Below are 23074 nucleotides of genomic sequence, written 5' to 3'. Positions count from 1 at the left end.
CTTGTGGATGGTAGGTCACATTAGTGTAACCAAGCTCTTGACTGACTGTGAATGCTTCATGTAAAGTACTTCTGGTGTGTCTGATCTCCTATTGTCGTTGCATCTGTCCATTATATATATATTTCACAATTGTTATTACAATTATAATTTCCTTATGCATATTTTCCATTCTAGGTTAATGCCCTTTATCAACAAAAGGATGAAGAAACACTGGATAACTTGGCCTTTCATATTATCTCGCCGTGGCAACACCATGAGAAGTTTACACACGACTCACAACTGATGACGTTCGAACACTTCCGGAACAAGTGCTTCACTGGCGAATTTTGTTCGAATCACAACGCTATAAATGCTTCACCCACGTACTACAAATACAAATAATCGCCAACAGAACCTAAACACCTAACCTAACCTGACCCATGCATGTATATGCACAATATGCTAATATATTATAATATTAATTTATATTTGAGAAATTTCCAGTTTTGAATGAACAGCATGTTAAAATTTATGAATGCGTGTGTGGGGTCGACCGTTGGATGTAATGGACTTGCGTCGAGGACGGGTTGCAGATCTTGAGGAATGTGATTGGTCAGGTGCGAGGGTGTGTCCTGTCTGACTGAAGAGAGGAACTCTGCAGGAACCACAAAGATGTCCTGGTGGGAGCATCTACCAACCTCAACAGCCTGCTAAAACTGAAGCCAACATTCTTCAGTAGTAAGGAAGATTAAGCTCCCTCCCCATCCCCCATGTTTGAAAGGAAGTGAATATATATTGTATTAATAACGAGAATTTATTTTCTTGTGGCGAGAGCGAGCCAATCTGTTGTTGTTGTTGTTGTTGAATATGCAGATGTGTTGTTGTTGAATATGCAGATGTGTTGTTGTTGTTGTTGTTGAATATGCAGGTGTGTTGTTGTTGAATATGCAGATGTGTTGTTGTTGAATATGCAGGTGTGTTGTTGTTGAATATGCAGATGTGTTGTTGTTGAATATGCAGATGTGTTGTTGTTGTTGTTGTTGAATATGCAGGTGTGTTGTTGTTGAATATGCAGATGTGTTGTTGTTGAATATGCAGATGTGTTGTTGTTGTTGTTGTTGAATATGCAGGTGTGTTGTTGTTGAATATGCAGATGTGTTGTTGTTGTTGTTGTTGAATATGCAGGTGTGTTGTTGTTGAATATGCAGATGTGTTGTTGTTGAATATGCAGGTGTGTAGTTGTTGAATATGCAGGTGTGTTGTTGTTTTTGAATATGCAGGTGTGTTGTTGTTGAATATGCAGATGTGTTGTTGTTGTTGTTGAATATGCAGGTGTGTTGTTGTTGAATATGCAAATGTGTTGTTGTTGAATATGCAGGTGTGTTGTTGTTTAATATGCAGATGTGTTGTTGTTGTTGTTGTTGTTGAATATGCAGGTGTGTTGTTGTTGAATATGCAGGTGTGTTGTTGTTGAATATGCAGGTGTGTTGTTGTTGAATATGCAGGTGTGTGTTGTTGTTGAATATGCAGGTGTGTTGTTGTGTAATATGCAGATGTGTTGTTGTTGAATATGCAGGTGTGTTGCTGTTGTTGTTGTTGTTGAATATGCAGGTGTGTTGCTGTTGTTGTTGTTGTTGAATATGCAGGTGTGTTGTTGTTGAATATGCAGGTGTGTTGTTGTGGAATATGCAGATGTGTTGTTGTTGAATATGCAGGTGTGTTGTTGTTACATATGCAGGTGTGTTGTTGTTGAATATGCAGATGTGTTGTTGTTGAATATGCAGGTGTGTTGTTGTTTAATATGCAGATGTGTTGTTGTTGTTGTTGTTGTTGAATATGCAGGTGTGTTGTTGTTGAATATGCAGGTGTGTTGTTGTGGAATATGCAGATGTGTTGTTGTTGAATATGCAGATGTGTTGTTGTTGAATATGCAGGTGTGTTGTTGTTGAATATGCAGGTGTGTTGTTGTTGAATATGCAGATGTGTTGTTGTTGAATATGCAGGTGTGTTGTTGTTGAATATGCAGGTGTGTTGTTGTTGAATATGCAGGTTTGTTGTTGTTGAATATGCAGGTGTGTTGTTGTTGAATATGCAGATGTGTTGTTGTTGAATATGCAGGTGTGTAGTTGTTGAATATGCAGATGTGTTGTTGTTGAATATGCAGGTGTGTTGTTGTTGAATATGCAGGTGTGTTGTTGTTGAATATGCAGGTGTGTTGTTGTGGAATATGCAGATGTGTTGTTGTTGTTGTTGAATATGCAGGTGTGTTGTTGTTGAATATGCAGGTGTGTTGCTGTTGAATATGCAGATGTGTTGTTGTTGAATATGCAGATGTGTTGTTGTTGTTGTGGAATATGCAGGTGTGTTGTTGTTGAATATGCAGGTGTGTTGTTGTGGAATATGCAGATGTGTTGTTGTTGATTATGCAGATGTGTTGTTGTTGTTGTTGTTGAATATGCAGGTGTGTTGTTGTTGAATATGTAGATGTGTTGTTGTTGAATATGCAGATGTGTAGTTGTTGAATATGCAGGTGTGTTGTTGTTGAATATGCAGGTGTGTTGTTGTTTAATATGCAGGTGTGTAGTTGTTGAATATGCAGGTGTGTTGTTGTTGAATATGCAGGTGTGTAGTTGTTGAATATGCAGGTGTGTTGTTGTTGAATATGCAAATGTGTTGTTGTTGAATATGCAGGTGTGTTGTTGTTGAATATGCAGATGTGTTGTTGTTGAATATGCAGGTGTGTTGTTGTTGAATATGCAGGTGTGTTGTTGTTGTTGTTGTTGAATATGCAGGTGTGTTGTTGTTGAATATGCAGATGTGTTGTTGTGGAATATGCAGGTGTGTTGTTGTTGAATATGCAGATGTGTTGTTGTTGAATATGCAGATGTGTTGTTTTGGAATATGCAGATGTGTTGTTGTTGAATATGCAGGTGTGTTGTTGTTGAATATGCAGGTGTGTTGTTGTTGTTGTTGAATATGCAGGTGTGTTGTTGTTGAATATGCAGGTGTGTTGTTGTTGAATATGCAGGTGTGTTGTTGTTGAATATGCAGATGTGTAGTTGTTGTTGTTGTTGAATATGCAGATGTGTTGTTGTTGAATATGCAGATGTGTTGTTGTTGAATATGCAGGTGTGTTGTTGTTGAATATGCAGGTGTGTTGTTGTTGAATATGCAGGTGTGTTGTTGTTGTTGTTGTTGAATATGCAGGTGTGTTGTTGTTGAATATGCAGATGTGTTGTTGTGGAATATGCAGATGTGTTGTTGTTGAATATGCAGGTGTGTTGTTGTTGAATATGCAGGTGTGTTGTTGTTGTTGTTGTTGAATATGCAGGTGTGTTGTTGTTGAATATGCAGATGTGTTGTTGTTGAATATGCAGATGTATTGTTGTTGAATATGCAGATGTGTTGTTGTTGAATATGCAGGTGTGTTGTTGTTGAATATGCACGTGTGTTGTTGTTGTTGTTGTTGAATATGCAGGTGTGTTGTTGTTGAATATGCAGATGTGTTGTTGTTGAATATGCAGATGTGTTGTTGTGGAATATGCAGGTGTGTTGTTGTGGAATATGCAGATGTGTTGTTGTGGAATATGCAGGTGTGTTGTTGTGGAATATGCAGATGTGTTGTTGTTGAATATGCAGGTGTGTTGTTGTGGAATATGCAGGTGTGTTGTTGTTGAATATGCAGATGTGTTGTTGTTGAATATGCAGATGTGTTGTTGTGGAATATGCAGGTGTGTTGTTGTGGAATATGCAGATGTGTTGGACTGGAATATGCAGGTGTGTTGTTGTGGAATATGCAGATGTGTTGTTGTGGAATATGCAGGTGTGTTGTTGTGGAATATGCAGATGTGTTGTTGTGGAATATGCAGGTGTGTTGTTGTGGAATATGCAGGTGTGTTGTTGTTGAATATGCAGATGTGTTGTTGTTGAATATGCAGGTGTGTTGTTGTGGAATATGCAGGTGTGTTGTTGTGGAATATGCAGGTGTGTTGTTGTGGAATATGCAGATGTGTAGTTGTTGAATATGCAGGTGTGTTGTTGTTGAATATGCAGATGTGTTGTTGTGGAATATGCAGGTGTGTTGTTGTGGAATATGCAGATGTGTTGTTGTTGTTGTTGTTGAATATGCAGATGTGTAGTTGTTGAATATGCAGGTGTGTTGTTGTGGAATATGCAGATGTGTAGTTGTGGAATATGCACTGTAGGGATAGGCCCAATCTTCTTTCCAAAGGAGATTCTTGTGACAATACATACATACATACATGCATACATACATTGAGGGGCCGGTGGCTGAGTGGATAGCATGCTGGACGTGTGATCCTGTGGTCTAGGGTTCGATTCCGGGCGCCGGCGAGAAATAATGGGCAGTTTTTTTCGCCCTAATGCTCTGTTACCTAGCAGTAAATAGATACCTGGGAGCTAGTCAACTATCACAGGCTGCTTCCTGTTGTGTGTGTGTGTGGAAAAACAAAACAAAAAAATTGTAGTTAGTAACAGTTAGATTGCCAGTTGAGAGGCGGGCCGAAAGAGCATAGCTCAACCCCCCACAAGCACAACTAGGTGAATACAACTAGGTGAATACATTCACAGAGTGAGAGAAAATAAGAGAGTGAGAGAGAGACAATTCAGACATATACTCTGCTAATAGATATAGAGGTAAATACATAATACTGTCATTATCTTTATATGGAAAAATGAGCTGTTATTAGCTTTATATTTGTATATAAACAATAATGTTGTTAACATGTGTATTACGGGGCGAGATACAGGAAGCGAAGGTGGGGGAGGGGGGGGGGGGAAGTGTTTTATTCGAAAAATCACTTTGTATAAGAGGCTAAAATTTCTGGTAGCGGATCACTTTGAATTATATATTTACACATCTCTTAAACAATTGTTACAAGTTGTCTCTGAATTCACGTATCTTTTTCGCACTCTATCACATAGTGACGGAGGGTGTGCGCATAATTTTGTTGACACAGTTAGGTCAGGTCTACGTCAGCAGGTAATGAAAATTCCAATTTGTTAACTGTAGGTAGTAACTGATTGTAACCTACCCGCCGCTTTCCACTGGATGGGGGCGGTGTGCTGGATAAACATATCAATTATGACGCTAACTTTCAACATATGTCAGTTGCTTAAATTATAGACTATACTTGTGGTCGATCTCGAGTCCATTGGTGATGAGACTATGTGCATTGAATTTTGTAACTAGCTCATCAAGACTAACTTGCTTAGGAAAATGAATTGTGGGGTTCAGTCCCTGACCCAGTACTCATATAGTAATTACAAAGTTCAGCATACCTTAGTCCAGGAGGGCGAAAGTCAGTCAGTATGGGACATTCTACAATATAATGTTCAAGAGAGTGCATGTTTTCTCTTTCACAATGTCCTCTTTTACATGTCTTCTCTTTCACTCTGTAATTACTATATGAGTACTGGAACACTTGATGATATATTGGACTTGTATCCAAGATTGACCATGTAATATATCAATTATACAATATATATATATGATGTAACTATATAATCTGAGCTTGTAAAAGCACCTTCATCACCTTCAGTGATTAAGTGCTTAATTGCACACTAGTTTCTTTATCAGCTATCTCACCCTGTCAGAGTAAATGAGACAAATGTATGTGAATGCATGTGTGTGTATATATATGTATGTATATGTGTGTGTGTATGTATATGTATGGGTATAAAGTATATATGGAAGCTGATCAGAATTACATTTCACCTTTGTGAATGTACATTAATGACACTATGTAAAAGACACATCTAACACTTTAAGTAGGGCATACGTAAATCTGTGTATCTATGTATTTACGTATGTAGGTTAGCTTAGCATTTTAAAAGCACCGAATCACCTTCTGTGATTGAGTGTTCAATAAACCCTTGAACTATATATTTAACACTTCTCTAACCCTGTCCATGGAGGACAGAAGAAAAATGTATATATGCTGGTTAGCATTGTAAATGTCTGGCCACGTCTGTGGTAGAAAATAATAATAATAATAATAATAATAATAATAAAAAGTCCCTGACCCCGGTCCCTTAAGGAGCCGGTCGGCCGAGCGGACAGCACGCTGGACTTGTGATCCTGTGGTCCTGGGTTCGATCCCAGGCGCCGGCGAGAAACAATGGGCAGAGTTTCTTTCACCTTATGCCCCTGTTACCCAGCAGTAAAATAGGTACCTGGGTGTTAGTCAGCTGTCACGGGCTGCTTCCTGGGGGTGGAGGCCTGGTCGAGGACCGGGCCGCGGGGACACTAAAAAAGCCCCGAAAACATCTCAAGATAACCTCAAGATAACCCCAATATGTGCCTCTGTAATCCTTTCCACTACCGCCCGCACGATGGGTATGGGGTGCATAATAAATTAACTAAACTAAAAAGCCTTCATAAACAACAAACAACTGGTATGAGCGGAGGATGGCAGCGGAGTGTGGCCGAGGCTACGTGGAAACACAATCCGCCTCACTTCCTGCAATTATTTCTGTATATAGCCTGTGTTGTGAGTGGTGAGGGCGCTCTTGCACGATGATACAATAACTTGATTATTTTCTTCCTTTGCCAGCTGCTTCGCTTCTAGTGTGTGTATTCTGTATACTTGCTCTACAACAGTCTACAACTACGCCATCTTGGTCAGTATGATGACTACCTCTAGATGCTAATAGATTTAACATCTAGATGCTAACAAGATTTAAATAGCAGATTAATTTTTTAATAAGCTGCTCAATATTTATATAGCTATTTTTATTTAAATAACAGCATTTGTTTATTTATATATTTACATTTTATATAAATACATTTCGTATTGTTAGAAATGGAATCATAACATATTTAGTATAGCGTGTGTTGCAATTACATGCAACAGGTAGCACTGTTTTTCAAAAGCATGTGTTTACCTGCCACATGTGTGACATTTATATAGTAGGTATATAGAAACATGCTCGTTTTCGAATGGAACATTGTGTCAAAATTTCAAAGCAATCAATGAAGAACTTTTGGAGATTACAGCATGTATTACTCTTACACCAAGAGATGGCCCTGTTTTTTTTTTAAAAGCATGTTTTTACCTGTCACAGGTGAGGCATGTAAATAGTAAGTGTATAAAAACACGCACCTATTTGAATGCAACATTGTGTGAAAATTTCAAGCAATCTGTGAAGAACTTTCGGAGATTAGCGGTCATGCACAAACGAACATTTCAATTTTTATTTATATACTAGCAGTACCCGGCCATGCGTTACTGTGGCTCAGCAACGTTCCCTGTCCCCCAGTCCTCCCCACCATTCTCCCCTCACCCGTCTCCTCGGCCTCCCATCCATTCCCCACTCCACCGTCCCCTTGTCCTCCCCCAACATTCCCCACTCCACCATCCCTCTTCCTTCCCATCATGCCCCACTCCCCTGTTCCTTTGTCCTCCCCACCATTCTCCATTCCCCCATCCCCTCGTCCCCAGCATCCCAAACTCCCCCGTCCCCTCGTCCTTCCCGTCCATTACCCCCCCCCCCCCCTGGTCCCCCTCGTCCTCCCCACCATCTCTCACTTCCGTCCCTTCGTCATCCCCACCATTCCCCACTCCCTCATCCAATGCCTTCCCAAATGGTCTGATGTTCCCATCAGAAAATTGGGAACATCAAGTGATCTGATGTTCCCATCACTGAAATATAAGAAAAACAGTTAAAAGGTAATATGAAAATATGAAAAAATAAAAAAAAATAAACTATACTCACGAAATGAACGGTATGGTAAACAACACAGCTCAATTCCAATGCAATTCACACATAATAATTAAATCAAATTGAAAATAAATCATAATCTATGAAAATTCAATTTATCAATGCAATCAGTAACATTGAAATGGAATTGTAACATATTTAGTATAGCATGTGTGTTCCTCTTACAGGCAACTGATTGCGTTGTTTTTATAGAGAAGCATAGTTTTACCTGTCACAGGTGTGGCATATATACTTATACTTAGGAAATGAATGGAATGGTAAACAACACAGCTCAATTCCAACACAATGTCACACAAAATAATTTAATAAAAAATAAAATAAATCGAAATCTATGAAAATAAAATTTATCAATGCAATCGGAAGCACTGAAATGGAATTCGTGGCATACTTAGTATAGCGTACATGTTGCTATTATGTGCAACAGATGGCGCTTTTTTCAAAAAGCATGTTTTTATCTGTCACCTTGGTGGCATCTATAGAGTAGGTATTTAAAAAGATGCGCCTATTCGAATGCAACGTTGTGTGAAAATTTCAAAGCAATCGGCGAAGAACTTTCGGAGATTAGCGGTTATACACAAAGGAACATTTCCATTTTTATTGATATAAATGTCAATACCCGAAATGAGTATCAAAGACATACCTAAGTGGGTGTTGAGGGGGGGGCGGACTAAAGCAAATAATGAAGTCTTCATGAACTATAAATGAAAACAAAAGGCCAACTGTGTATTATACAGTGTACAGTTGAGCAGAAAAATATCAATGATGTTGTCATTGATAGTTCACGTTAGTGTGATTTCTCTCTGTGTAGTGAAAGAAGAGCATCAGAGGTAGAACATTCCTGGACGACAGAGCCAGAGTGCATGGGGGGGGGGGTTGTGTGAAACTCAGGTTCTGCTTTAGTGGAAGCCTCAGAAACCCTTGTGGGTTCAGTAGAAGCCCAGGTTGCATGGGCGTGACCATATCGTGGCGTAGTTGTCTGGCGCGTGTGCCTGGGAATACCCAGGGCATAGGTTCGAATCTTCATCACGGCTCCTATGGATTTTCTCAATTACGACAGTGTTACAGGAAATATTAATGTCCGAGATTTATTGCTGATTGAATAACAATTACCAGATCACTCTGATACAGGACTCTCTCTGATTACAGCGAGCAGTGCTGTATCAAAGTGTAAGAAGCTGCTTTCTACAAATATTAACTTATCGACAGTGCTTACAGATTAGAGTTCATCAGTGTTCCTTACGGTTTAAGAAAAATTTAAAGCAAAGTCATGAAGTGTTAATATTATATTATAAATACCATTTGTTTATAGTGATGAATATCATAAATATAGACATGAGACAAGATAGTGGAGGTCAAAAGGTCATCTAGGTAAGTAGAACAAAGGTTAACAGACTCATCAATTCACTTACACTTTCCAGAGGCCAGAGACTAATCTTGTTTTGTAACATTTTTTAAAAGATTCAAGTAATATTATTTCCATTGTTGAGGACACAGGATAACATGGGTCAAGAGGCCTCATAAAGCAGTTGTTACATGTAAGGTCACAGGTAAGAGAGAGTAACTAGGAACACACACGCACTCACATACATACACACATACATACATACATACATACATACATACATACATACATACATACATACATACATACATACATACACACACACACACACACATAGCTAATAAATAGCCAAGACCGAACCAAAGCTACTACACAGTCACATCAGGAGGAAGACAACAGTGAAGGAACAGGTGATGAAACTTAGGGTGGGCGAGGACAGGTACACAGAGAATGACAAAGAGGTGTGTGAAGAACTCAACAAAAGGTTCCAGGAGGTCTTTACAATAGAACAGGGAGATGTCGCGACGCTAGAAGAAGTGGCAGCAAACCAGGTGACCTTGGATAGGTTCGAAATTACAAGAGATGAGGTCAAGAAGCACCTATTGGAGCTGGATGTGAGAAAAGCTGTTGGGCCGGATGGAATCTCGCCATGGGTATCGAAAGAGTGTGCAGGAGCACTTTGCCTACCACTCTCCATAGTGTATAGTAGGTCACTGGAAACTGGGGACCTACCAGAAATATGGAAGACTGCTAATGTAGTACCAATATACAAAAAGGGTGACAGACAAGAGGCACTGAACTACAGGCCAGTGTCCTTAACTTGTTTACCATGCAAGGTGATGGAGAAGATTGTGAGAAAAAACCTAGTAACACATCTGGAGAGAAGAGACTTCGTGACAACCCATCAACATGGGTTCAGGGAGGGTAAATCTTGCCTTACAGGATTGATAGAATTCTACGATCAGGTGACAAAGATTAAACAAGAAAGAGAAGGGTGGGCGGACTGCATTTTTTTGGACTGTCAGAAAGCCTTTGACACAGTACCCCATAAAAGGTTGATACATAAGCTGGAGAAACAGGCAGGAGTAACTGGTAGGGCGCTCCAGTGGATAAGGGAGTACCTAAACAATAGGAAGCAGAGAGTTACAGTGAGGGGTGAGACCTCAGACTGGCGTGAAGTCACCAGTGGAGTCCCACAGGGCTCTGTACTTGGACCTATCCTGTTTCTGATATACGTAAATGATCTCCCAGAGGTTATAGACTCATTCCTCTCAATGTTTGCTGACGACGCCAAAATTATGAGAAGGATTAAGACAGAGGAGGACAGCTTGAGGCTTCAAGAAGACCAGGACAAGCTGCAGGAATGGTCGAACAAATGGCTGTTAGAGTTTAATCCAAGCAAATGTAATGTAATGAAGAGAGGGGTAGGAAGCAGGAGACCAGATACAAGGTATCACTTGGGAGATGAAATACTTCAAGAGTCCGAGAGAGAGAAAGACCTGGGGGTTGATATCACGCCAGACCTGTCCCCTGAAGCTCATATCAAGAGGATAACAGCAGCAGCATATGCCCGGTTGGCTAACATACGAACGGCCTTTAGAAACTTGTGTAAGGAATCTTTCAGAACATTATACACCACATATGTCAGACCAATCCTGGAGTATGCGGCACCAGCATGGAGTCCATATCTAGTCAAGCATAAGACTAAAATGGAAAAGGTTCAAAGGTTTGCCACCAGACTAGTACCCGAGCTGAGAGGTATGAGCTACGAGGAGAGACTACGGGAATTAAACCTCACTTCGTTGGAAGACAGAAGAGTTAGGGGAGACATGATCACCACATTCAAGATCCTCAAGGGAATCGACAGGGTTGATAAAGACAGGCTGTTTAACGCAAAGGGCACACGCACTAAGGGACACAGGTGGAAACTGAGTGCCCAAATGAGCCACAGAGATATTAGAAAGAACTTTTTTAGTGTCAGAGTGGTTGACAAATAGAATGCATTAGGCAGTGATGTGGTGGAGGCTGACTCCATACACAGTTTCAAATGTAGATATGATAGAGCCCAATAGGCTCAGGGACCTGTACACCTGTTGATTGACAGTTGAGAGGCGGGACCAAAGAGCCAGAGCTCAACCCCCGCAAGCACAACTAGGTGAGTACAACTAGGTGAGTACACACACACACACACACACACACAAAGAGCCAGAGCTCAACCCCCGCAAACACAACTAGGTGAGTACTAGGTGAGTACACACACACACACACACACACACACACACACACACACACACACACACACACACACACACACACACACACACACACACACACACACACACACACACACACACACACACACACACACAGGGAACGAGGCCCTGGTCGTGGGGTGACACATTACCAAAGAGTCAGGCAATATTACCCTGGGCACGCGAGCCGCATCAACCTATGCTTATAACGAAGGCGAAACAAAACAATGTTTATGTTTGACAAGACAACTGGTGGGATCTCTCACGCCGCTGCTTCACCTTGTGCTCTAGTATTTAGTGTCCTAATTCTAAAAATTCCTTGTTTGTAGCTAAATTTATTTTAAAGATTAATCTCGAAGTAAAATGAATACAATAATTTAATGCACAGCGTGTCATTTACTCCTCCCTTGGGATCTAGATTGGAGTTATAAAAGTAATTCTTCAACTTACAATTTGCACTATTATGTAACAGCCTGACGCACTCTTTAAGGATGCGTCTCGCTAAACTACATAACTTCTAATGGGTTTAGGAAGCACAGAGAATGAATACAAATAGGCCATTCCATTCAGGCGTGAAGAGAGGTGAGGTGGCTACCCTGCCAAGGCAACAAGGTTACATAGTTAACTGCCATAGTTAGTGTGGTCAGAAGGAATAGTTATGTCTTGGTCTTGTGGATGGTAGGTCACATCAGTGTAACCAAGCTCTTGGTCTTGTGGATGGTAGGTCACATCAGTGTAACCAAGCTCTTGACCTTGTGGATGGTAGGTCACATTAGTGTAACCAAGCTCTTGACCTTGTGGATGGTAGGTCACATTAGTGTAACCAAGCTCTTGGTCTTGTGGATGGTAGGTCACATCAGTGTAACCAAGCTCTTGACCTTGTGGATGGTAGGTCACATCAGTGAAACCAAGCTCTTGACCTTGTGGATGGTAGGTCACATTAGTGTAACCAAGCTCTTGGTCTTGTGGATGATAGGTCACATTAGTGTAACCAAGCTCTTGGTCTTGTGGATGGTAGGTCACATTAGTGTAACCAAGCTCTTGGTCTTGTGGATGGTAGGACACATTAATGTAACCAAGCTCTTGGTCTTGTGGATGGTAGGACACATTAGTGTAACCAAGCTCTTGGTCTTGTGGATGGTAGGACACATTAGTGTAACCAAGCTCTTGGTCTTGTGGATGGTAGGTCACATTAGTGTAACCAAGCTCTTGGTCTTGTGGATGGTAGGTCACATTAGTGTAACCAAGCTCTTGGTCTTGTGGATGGTAGGACACATTAGTGTAACCAAGCTCTTGGTCTTGTGGATAATAGGACACATTAGTGTAACCAAGCTCTTGATCTTGTGGATGGTAGGTCACATTAGTGTAACCAAGCTCTTGGTCTTGGGGATGGTAGGACACATTAGTGTAACCAAGCTCTTGGTCTTGTGGATGGTAGGACACATTAGTGTAACCAAGCTCTTGGTCTTGGGGATGGTAGGACACATTAGTGTAACCAAGCTCTTGGTCTTGTGGATGGTAGGACACATTAGTGTAACCAAGCTCTTCGTCTTGGGGATGGTAGGACACATTAGTGTAACCAAGCTCTTGGTCTTGTGGATGGTAGGACACATTAGTGTAACCAAGCTCTTGGTCTTGTGGATGGTAGGTCACATTAGTGTAACCAAGCTCTTGGTCTTGTGGATGGTAGGACACATTAGTGTAACCAAGCTCTTGGTCTTGTGGATGGTAGGTCACATTAGTTTAACCAAGCTCTTGGTCTTGTGGATGGTAGGTCACATTAGTGTAACCAAGCTCTTGGTCTTGTGGATGGTAGGTCACATTAGTGTAACCAAGCTCTTGGTCTTGTGGATGGTAGGTCACATTAGAGTAACCAAGCTCTTGGTCTTGTGGATGGTAGGTCACATTAGTGTAACCAAGCTCTTGGTCTTGTGGATGGTAGGTCACATTAGTGTAACCAAGCTCTTGGTCCTGTGGATGGTAGGTCACATTAGTGTAACCAAGCTCTTGGTCTTGTGGATGGTAGGTCACATTAGTGTAACCAAGCTCTTGGTCTTGTGGATGGTAGGTCACATTAGTGTAACCAAGCTCTTGGTCTTGTGGATGGTAGGTCACATTAGTGTAACCAAGCTCTTGACCTTGTGGATGGTAGGTCACATTAGTGTAACCAAGCTCTTGATCTTGTGGATGGTAGGTCACATTAGTGTAACCAAGCTCTTGGTCTTGTGGATGGTAGGTCACATTAGTGTAACCAAGCTCTTGACTGACTGTGAATGCTTCATGTAAAGTACTTCTGGTGTGTCTGATCTCCTATTGTCGTTGCATCTGTCCATTATATATATATTTCACAATTGTTATTACAATTATAATTTCCTTATGCATATTTTCCATTCTAGGTTAATGCCCTTTATCAACAAAAGGATGAAGAAACACTGGATAACTTGGCCTTTCATATTATCTCGCCGTGGCAACACCATGAGAAGTTTACACACGACTCACAACTGATGACGTTCGAACACTTCCGGAACAAGTGCTTCACTGGCGAATTTTGTTCGAATCACAACGCTATAAATGCTTCACCCACGTACTACAAATACAAATAATCGCCAACAGAACCTAAACACCTAACCTAACCTGACCCATGCATGTATATGCACAATATGCTAATATATTATAATATTAATTTATATTTGAGAAATTTCCAGTTTTGAATGAACAGCATGTTAAAATTTATGAATGCGTGTGTGGGGTCGACCGTTGGATGTAATGGACTTGCGTCGAGGACGGGTTGCAGATCTTGAGGAATGTGATTGGTCAGGTGCGAGGGTGTGTCCTGTCTGACTGAAGAGAGGAACTCTGCAGGAACCACAAAGATGTCCTGGTGGGAGCATCTACCAACCTCAACAGCCTGCTAAAACTGAAGCCAACATTCTTCAGTAGTAAGGAAGATTAAGCTCCCTCCCCATCCCCCATGTTTGAAAGGAAGTGAATATATATTGTATTAATAACGAGAATTTATTTTCTTGTGGCGAGAGCGAGCCAATCTGTTGTTGTTGTTGTTGTTGAATATGCAGATGTGTTGTTGTTGAATATGCAGATGTGTTGTTGTTGTTGTTGTTGAATATGCAGGTGTGTTGTTGTTGAATATGCAGATGTGTTGTTGTTGAATATGCAGGTGTGTTGTTGTTGAATATGCAGATGTGTTGTTGTTGAATATGCAGATGTGTTGTTGTTGTTGTTGTTGAATATGCAGGTGTGTTGTTGTTGAATATGCAGATGTGTTGTTGTTGAATATGCAGATGTGTTGTTGTTGTTGTTGTTGAATATGCAGGTGTGTTGTTGTTGAATATGCAGATGTGTTGTTGTTGTTGTTGTTGAATATGCAGGTGTGTTGTTGTTGAATATGCAGATGTGTTGTTGTTGAATATGCAGGTGTGTAGTTGTTGAATATGCAGGTGTGTTGTTGTTTTTGAATATGCAGGTGTGTTGTTGTTGAATATGCAGATGTGTTGTTGTTGTTGTTGAATATGCAGGTGTGTTGTTGTTGAATATGCAAATGTGTTGTTGTTGAATATGCAGGTGTGTTGTTGTTTAATATGCAGATGTGTTGTTGTTGTTGTTGTTGTTGAATATGCAGGTGTGTTGTTGTTGAATATGCAGGTGTGTTGTTGTTGAATATGCAGGTGTGTTGTTGTTGAATATGCAGGTGTGTGTTGTTGTTGAATATGCAGGTGTGTTGTTGTGTAATATGCAGATGTGTTGTTGTTGAATATGCAGGTGTGTTGCTGTTGTTGTTGTTGTTGAATATGCAGGTGTGTTGCTGTTGTTGTTGTTGTTGAATATGCAGGTGTGTTGTTGTTGAATATGCAGGTGTGTTGTTGTGGAATATGCAGATGTGTTGTTGTTGAATATGCAGGTGTGTTGTTGTTACATATGCAGGTGTGTTGTTGTTGAATATGCAGATGTGTTGTTGTTGAATATGCAGGTGTGTTGTTGTTTAATATGCAGATGTGTTGTTGTTGTTGTTGTTGTTGAATATGCAGGTGTGTTGTTGTTGAATATGCAGGTGTGTTGTTGTGGAATATGCAGATGTGTTGTTGTTGAATATGCAGATGTGTTGTTGTTGAATATGCAGGTGTGTTGTTGTTGAATATGCAGGTGTGTTGTTGTTGAATATGCAGATGTGTTGTTGTTGAATATGCAGGTGTGTTGTTGTTGAATATGCAGGTGTGTTGTTGTTGAATATGCAGGTGTGTTGTTGTTGAATATGCAGGTGTGTTGTTGTTGAATATGCAGATGTGTTGTTGTTGAATATGCAGGTGTGTAGTTGTTGAATATGCAGATGTGTTGTTGTTGAATATGCAGGTGTGTTGTTGTTGAATATGCAGGTGTGTTGTTGTTGAATATGCAGGTGTGTTGTTGTGGAATATGCAGATGTGTTGTTGTTGTTGTTGAATATGCAGGTGTGTTGTTGTTGAATATGCAGGTGTGTTGCTGTTGAATATGCAGATGTGTTGTTGTTGAATATGCAGATGTGTTGTTGTTGTTGTGGAATATGCAGGTGTGTTGTTGTTGAATATGCAGGTGTGTTGTTGTGGAATATGCAGATGTGTTGTTGTTGATTATGCAGATGTGTTGTTGTTGTTGTTGTTGAATATGCAGGTGTGTTGTTGTTGAATATGTAGATGTGTTGTTGTTGAATATGCAGATGTGTAGTTGTTGAATATGCAGGTGTGTTGTTGTTGAATATGCAGGTGTGTTGTTGTTTAATATGCAGGTGTGTAGTTGTTGAATATGCAGGTGTGTTGTTGTTGAATATGCAGGTGTGTAGTTGTTGAATATGCAGGTGTGTTGTTGTTGAATATGCAAATGTGTTGTTGTTGAATATGCAGGTGTGTTGTTGTTGAATATGCAGATGTGTTGTTGTTGAATATGCAGGTGTGTTGTTGTTGAATATGCAGGTGTGTTGTTGTTGTTGTTGTTGAATATGCAGGTGTGTTGTTGTTGAATATGCAGATGTGTTGTTGTGGAATATGCAGGTGTGTTGTTGTTGAATATGCAGATGTGTTGTTGTTGAATATGCAGATGTGTTGTTTTGGAATATGCAGATGTGTTGTTGTTGAATATGCAGGTGTGTTGTTGTTGAATATGCAGGTGTGTTGTTGTTGTTGTTGAATATGCAGGTGTGTTGTTGTTGAATATGCAGGTGTGTTGTTGTTGAATATGCAGGTGTGTTGTTGTTGAATATGCAGATGTGTAGTTGTTGTTGTTGTTGAATATGCAGATGTGTTGTTGTTGAATATGCAGATGTGTTGTTGTTGAATATGCAGGTGTGTTGTTGTTGAATATGCAGGTGTGTTGTTGTTGAATATGCAGGTGTGTTGTTGTTGTTGTTGTTGAATATGCAGGTGTGTTGTTGTTGAATATGCAGATGTGTTGTTGTGGAATATGCAGATGTGTTGTTGTTGAATATGCAGGTGTGTTGTTGTTGAATATGCAGGTGTGTTGTTGTTGTTGTTGTTGAATATGCAGGTGTGTTGTTGTTGAATATGCAGATGTGTTGTTGTTGAATATGCAGATGTATTGTTGTTGAATATGCAGATGTGTTGTTGTTGAATATGCAGGTGTGTTGTTGTTGAATATGCACGTGTGTTGTTGTTGTTGTTGTTGAATATGCAGGTGTGTTGTTGTTGAATATGCAGATGTGTTGTTGTTGAATATGCAGATGTGTTGTTGTGGAATATGCAGGTGTGTTGTTGTGGAATATGCAGATGTGTTGTTGTGGAATATGCAGGTGTGTTGTTGTGGAATATGCAGATGTGTTGTTGTTGAATATGCAGGTGTGTTGTTGTGGAATATGCAGGTGTGTTGTTGTTGAATATGCAGATGTGTTGTTGTTGAATATGCAGATGTGTTGTTGTGGAATATGCAGGTGTGTTGTTGTGGAATATGCAGATGTGTTGGACTGGAATATGCAGGTGTGTTGTTGTGGAATATGCAGATGTGTTGTTGTGGAATATGCAGGTGTGTTGTTGTGGAATATGCAGATGTGTTGTTGTGGAATATGCAGGTGTGTTGTTGTGGAATATGCAGGTGTGTTGTTGTTGAATATGCAGATGTGTTGTTGTTGAATATGCAGGTGTGTTGTTGTGGAATATGCAGGTGTGTTGTTGTGGAATATGCAGGTGTGTTGTTGTGGAATATGCAGATGTGTAGTTGTTGAATATGCAGGTGTGTTGTTGTTGAATATGCAGATGTGTTGTTGTGGAATATGCAGGTGTGTTGTTGTGGAATATGCAGATGTGTTGTTGTTGTTGTTGTTGAATATGCAGATGTGTAGTTGTTGAATATGCAGGTGTGTTGTTGTGGAATATGCAGATGTGTAGTTGTGGAATATGCACTGTAGGGATAGGCCCAATCTTCTTTCCAAAGGAGATTCTTGTGACAATACATACATACATACATGCATACATACATTGAGGGGCCGGTGGCTGAGTGGATAGCATGCTGGACGTGTGATCCTGTGGTCTAGGGTTCGATTCCGGGCGCCGGCGAGAAATAATGGGCAGTTTTTTTCGCCCTAATGCTCTGTTACCTAGCAGTAAATAGATACCTGGGAGCTAGTCAACTATCACAGGCTGCTTCCTGTTGTGTGTGTGTGTGGAAAAACAAAACAAAAAAATTGTAGTTAGTAACAGTTAGATTGCCAGTTGAGAGGCGGGCCGAAAGAGCATAGCTCAACCCCCCACAAGCACAACTAGGTGAATACAACTAGGTGAATACATTCACAGAGTGAGAGAAAATAAGAGAGTGAGAGAGAGACAATTCAGACATATACTCTGCTAATAGATATAGAGGTAAATACATAATACTGTCATTATCTTTATATGGAAAAATGAGCTGTTATTAGCTTTATATTTGTATATAAACAATAATGTTGTTAACATGTGTATTACGGGGCGAGATACAGGAAGCGAAGGTGGGGGAGGGGGGGGGGGGAAGTGTTTTATTCGAAAAATCACTTTGTATAAGAGGCTAAAATTTCTGGTAGCGGATCACTTTGAATTATATATTTACACATCTCTTAAACAATTGTTACAAGTTGTCTCTGAATTCACGTATCTTTTTCGCACTCTATCACATAGTGACGGAGGGTGTGCGCATAATTTTGTTGACACAGTTAGGTCAGGTCTACGTCAGCAGGTAATGAAAATTCCAATTTGTTAACTGTAGGTAGTAACTGATTGTAACCTACCCGCCGCTTTCCACTGGATGGGGGCGGTGTGCTGGATAAACATATCAATTATGACGCTAACTTTCAACATATGTCAGTTGCTTAAATTATAGACTATACTTGTGGTCGATCTCGAGTCCATTGGTGATGAGACTATGTGCATTGAATTTTGTAACTAGCTCATCAAGACTAACTTGCTTAGGAAAATGAATTGTGGGGTTCAGTCCCTGACCCAGTACTCATATAGTAATTACAAAGTTCAGCATACCTTAGTCCAGGAGGGCGAAAGTCAGTCAGTATGGGACATTCTACAATATAATGTTCAAGAGAGTGCATGTTTTCTCTTTCACAATGTCCTCTTTTACATGTCTTCTCTTTCACTCTGTAATTACTATATGAGTACTGGAACACTTGATGATATATTGGACTTGTATCCAAGATTGACCATGTAATATATCAATTATACAATATATATATATGATGTAACTATATAATCTGAGCTTGTAAAAGCACCTTCATCACCTTCAGTGATTAAGTGCTTAATTGCACACTAGTTTCTTTATCAGCTATCTCACCCTGTCAGAGTAAATGAGACAAATGTATGTGAATGCATGTGTGTGTATATATATGTATGTATATGTGTGTGTGTATGTATATGTATGGGTATAAAGTATATATGGAAGCTGATCAGAATTACATTTCACCTTTGTGAATGTACATTAATGACACTATGTAAAAGACACATCTAACACTTTAAGTAGGGCATACGTAAATCTGTGTATCTATGTATTTACGTATGTAGGTTAGCTTAGCATTTTAAAAGCACCGAATCACCTTCTGTGATTGAGTGTTCAATAAACCCTTGAACTATATATTTAACACTTCTCTAACCCTGTCCATGGAGGACAGAAGAAAAATGTATATATGCTGGTTAGCATTGTAAATGTCTGGCCACGTCTGTGGTAGAAAATAATAATAATAATAATAATAATAATAATAAAAAGTCCCTGACCCCGGTCCCTTAAGGAGCCGGTCGGCCGAGCGGACAGCACGCTGGACTTGTGATCCTGTGGTCCTGGGTTCGATCCCAGGCGCCGGCGAGAAACAATGGGCAGAGTTTCTTTCACCTTATGCCCCTGTTACCCAGCAGTAAAATAGGTACCTGGGTGTTAGTCAGCTGTCACGGGCTGCTTCCTGGGGGTGGAGGCCTGGTCGAGGACCGGGCCGCGGGGACACTAAAAAAGCCCCGAAAACATCTCAAGATAACCTCAAGATAACCCCAATATGTGCCTCTGTAATCCTTTCCACTACCGCCCGCACGATGGGTATGGGGTGCATAATAAATTAACTAAACTAAAAAGCCTTCATAAACAACAAACAACTGGTATGAGCGGAGGATGGCAGCGGAGTGTGGCCGAGGCTACGTGGAAACACAATCCGCCTCACTTCCTGCAATTATTTCTGTATATAGCCTGTGTTGTGAGTGGTGAGGGCGCTCTTGCACGATGATACAATAACTTGATTATTTTCTTCCTTTGCCAGCTGCTTCGCTTCTAGTGTGTGTATTCTGTATACTTGCTCTACAACAGTCTACAACTACGCCATCTTGGTCAGTATGATGACTACCTCTAGATGCTAATAGATTTAACATCTAGATGCTAACAAGATTTAAATAGCAGATTAATTTTTTAATAAGCTGCTCAATATTTATATAGCTATTTTTATTTAAATAACAGCATTTGTTTATTTATATATTTACATTTTATATAAATACATTTCGTATTGTTAGAAATGGAATCATAACATATTTAGTATAGCGTGTGTTGCAATTACATGCAACAGGTAGCACTGTTTTTCAAAAGCATGTGTTTACCTGCCACATGTGTGACATTTATATAGTAGGTATATAGAAACATGCTCGTTTTCGAATGGAACATTGTGTCAAAATTTCAAAGCAATCAATGAAGAACTTTTGGAGATTACAGCATGTATTACTCTTACACCAAGAGATGGCCCTGTTTTTTTTTTAAAAGCATGTTTTTACCTGTCACAGGTGAGGCATGTAAATAGTAAGTGTATAAAAACACGCACCTATTTGAATGCAACATTGTGTGAAAATTTCAAGCAATCTGTGAAGAACTTTCGGAGATTAGCGGTCATGCACAAACGAACATTTCAATTTTTATTTATATACTAGCAGTACCCGGCCATGCGTTACTGTGGCTCAGCAACGTTCCCTGTCCCCCAGTCCTCCCCACCATTCTCCCCTCACCCGTCTCCTCGGCCTCCCATCCATTCCCCACTCCACCGTCCCCTTGTCCTCCCCCAACATTCCCCACTCCACCATCCCTCTTCCTTCCCATCATGCCCCACTCCCCTGTTCCTTTGTCCTCCCCACCATTCTCCATTCCCCCATCCCCTCGTCCCCAGCATCCCAAACTCCCCCGTCCCCTCGTCCTTCCCGTCCATTACCCCCCCCCCCCCTGGTCCCCCTCGTCCTCCCCACCATCTCTCACTTCCGTCCCTTCGTCATCCCCACCATTCCCCACTCCCTCATCCAATGCCTTCCCAAATGGTCTGATGTTCCCATCAGAAAATTGGGAACATCAAGTGATCTGATGTTCCCATCACTGAAATATAAGAAAAACAGTTAAAAGGTAATATGAAAATATGAAAAAATAAAAAAAAATAAACTATACTCACGAAATGAACGGTATGGTAAACAACACAGCTCAATTCCAATGCAATTCACACATAATAATTAAATCAAATTGAAAATAAATCATAATCTATGAAAATTCAATTTATCAATGCAATCAGTAACATTGAAATGGAATTGTAACATATTTAGTATAGCATGTGTGTTCCTCTTACAGGCAACTGATTGCGTTGTTTTTATAGAGAAGCATAGTTTTACCTGTCACAGGTGTGGCATATATACTTATACTTAGGAAATGAATGGAATGGTAAACAACACAGCTCAATTCCAACACAATGTCACACAAAATAATTTAATAAAAAATAAAATAAATCGAAATCTATGAAAATAAAATTTATCAATGCAATCGGAAGCACTGAAATGGAATTCGTGGCATACTTAGTATAGCGTACATGTTGCTATTATGTGCAACAGATGGCGCTTTTTTCAAAAAGCATGTTTTTATCTGTCACCTTGGTGGCATCTATAGAGTAGGTATTTAAAAAGATGCGCCTATTCGAATGCAACGTTGTGTGAAAATTTCAAAGCAATCGGCGAAGAACTTTCGGAGATTAGCGGTTATACACAAAGGAACATTTCCATTTTTATTGATATAAATGTCAATACCCGAAATGAGTATCAAAGACATACCTAAGTGGGTGTTGAGGGGGGGGCGGACTAAAGCAAATAATGAAGTCTTCATGAACTATAAATGAAAACAAAAGGCCAACTGTGTATTATACAGTGTACAGTTGAGCAGAAAAATATCAATGATGCTGTCATTGATAGTTCACGTTAGTGTGATTTCTCTCTGTGTAGTGAAAGAAGAGCATCAGAGGTAGAACATTCCTGGACGACAGAGCCAGAGTGCATGGGGGGGGGGTTGTGTGAAACTCAGGTTCTGCTTTAGTGGAAGCCTCAGAAACCCTTGTGGGTTCAGTAGAAGCCCAGGCTGCGTTGGCGTGACCATATCGTGGCGTAGTTGTCTGGTGCGTGTGCCTGGGAATACCCAGGGCATAGGTTCGAATCTTCATCACGGCTCCTATGGATTTTCTCAATTACGACAGTGTTACAGGAAATATTAATGTCCGAGATTTATTGCTGATTGAATAACAATTACCAGATCACTCTGATACAGGACTCTCTCTGATTACAGCGAGCAGTGCTGTATCAAAGTGTAAGAAGCTGCTTTCTACAAATATTAACTTATCGACAGTGCTTACAGATTAGAGTTCATCAGTGTTCCTTACGGTTTAAGAAAAATTTAAAGCAAAGTCATGAAGTGTTAATATTATATTATAAATACCATTTGTTTATAGTGATGAATATCATAAATATAGACATGAGACAAGATAGTGGAGGTCAAAAGGTCATCTAGGTAAGTAGAACAAAGGTTAACAGACTCATCAATTCACTTACACTTTCCAGAGGCCAGAGACTAATCTTGTTTTGTAACATTTTTTAAAAGATTCAAGTAATATTATTTCCATTGTTGAGGACACAGGATAACATGGGTCAAGAGGCCTCATAAAGCAGTTGTTACATGTAAGGTCACAGGTAAGAGAGAGTAACTAGGAACACACACGCACTCACATACATACACACATACATACATACATACATACATACATACATACATACATACATACATACATACATACATACATACATACATACATACATACATACATACATACACACACACATAGCTAATAAATAGCCAAGACCGAACCAAAGCTACTACACAGTCACATCAGGAGGAAGACAACAGTGAAGGAACAGGTGATGAAACTTAGGGTGGGCGAGGACAGGTACACAGAGAATGA

This window comes from Procambarus clarkii, chromosome 47, assembly GCF_040958095.1.
Source record: "Procambarus clarkii isolate CNS0578487 chromosome 47, FALCON_Pclarkii_2.0, whole genome shotgun sequence".
Classification (NCBI taxonomy): domain Eukaryota; kingdom Metazoa; phylum Arthropoda; class Malacostraca; order Decapoda; family Cambaridae; genus Procambarus; species Procambarus clarkii.
Note: the sequence above shows the minus strand (reverse complement) of the source record.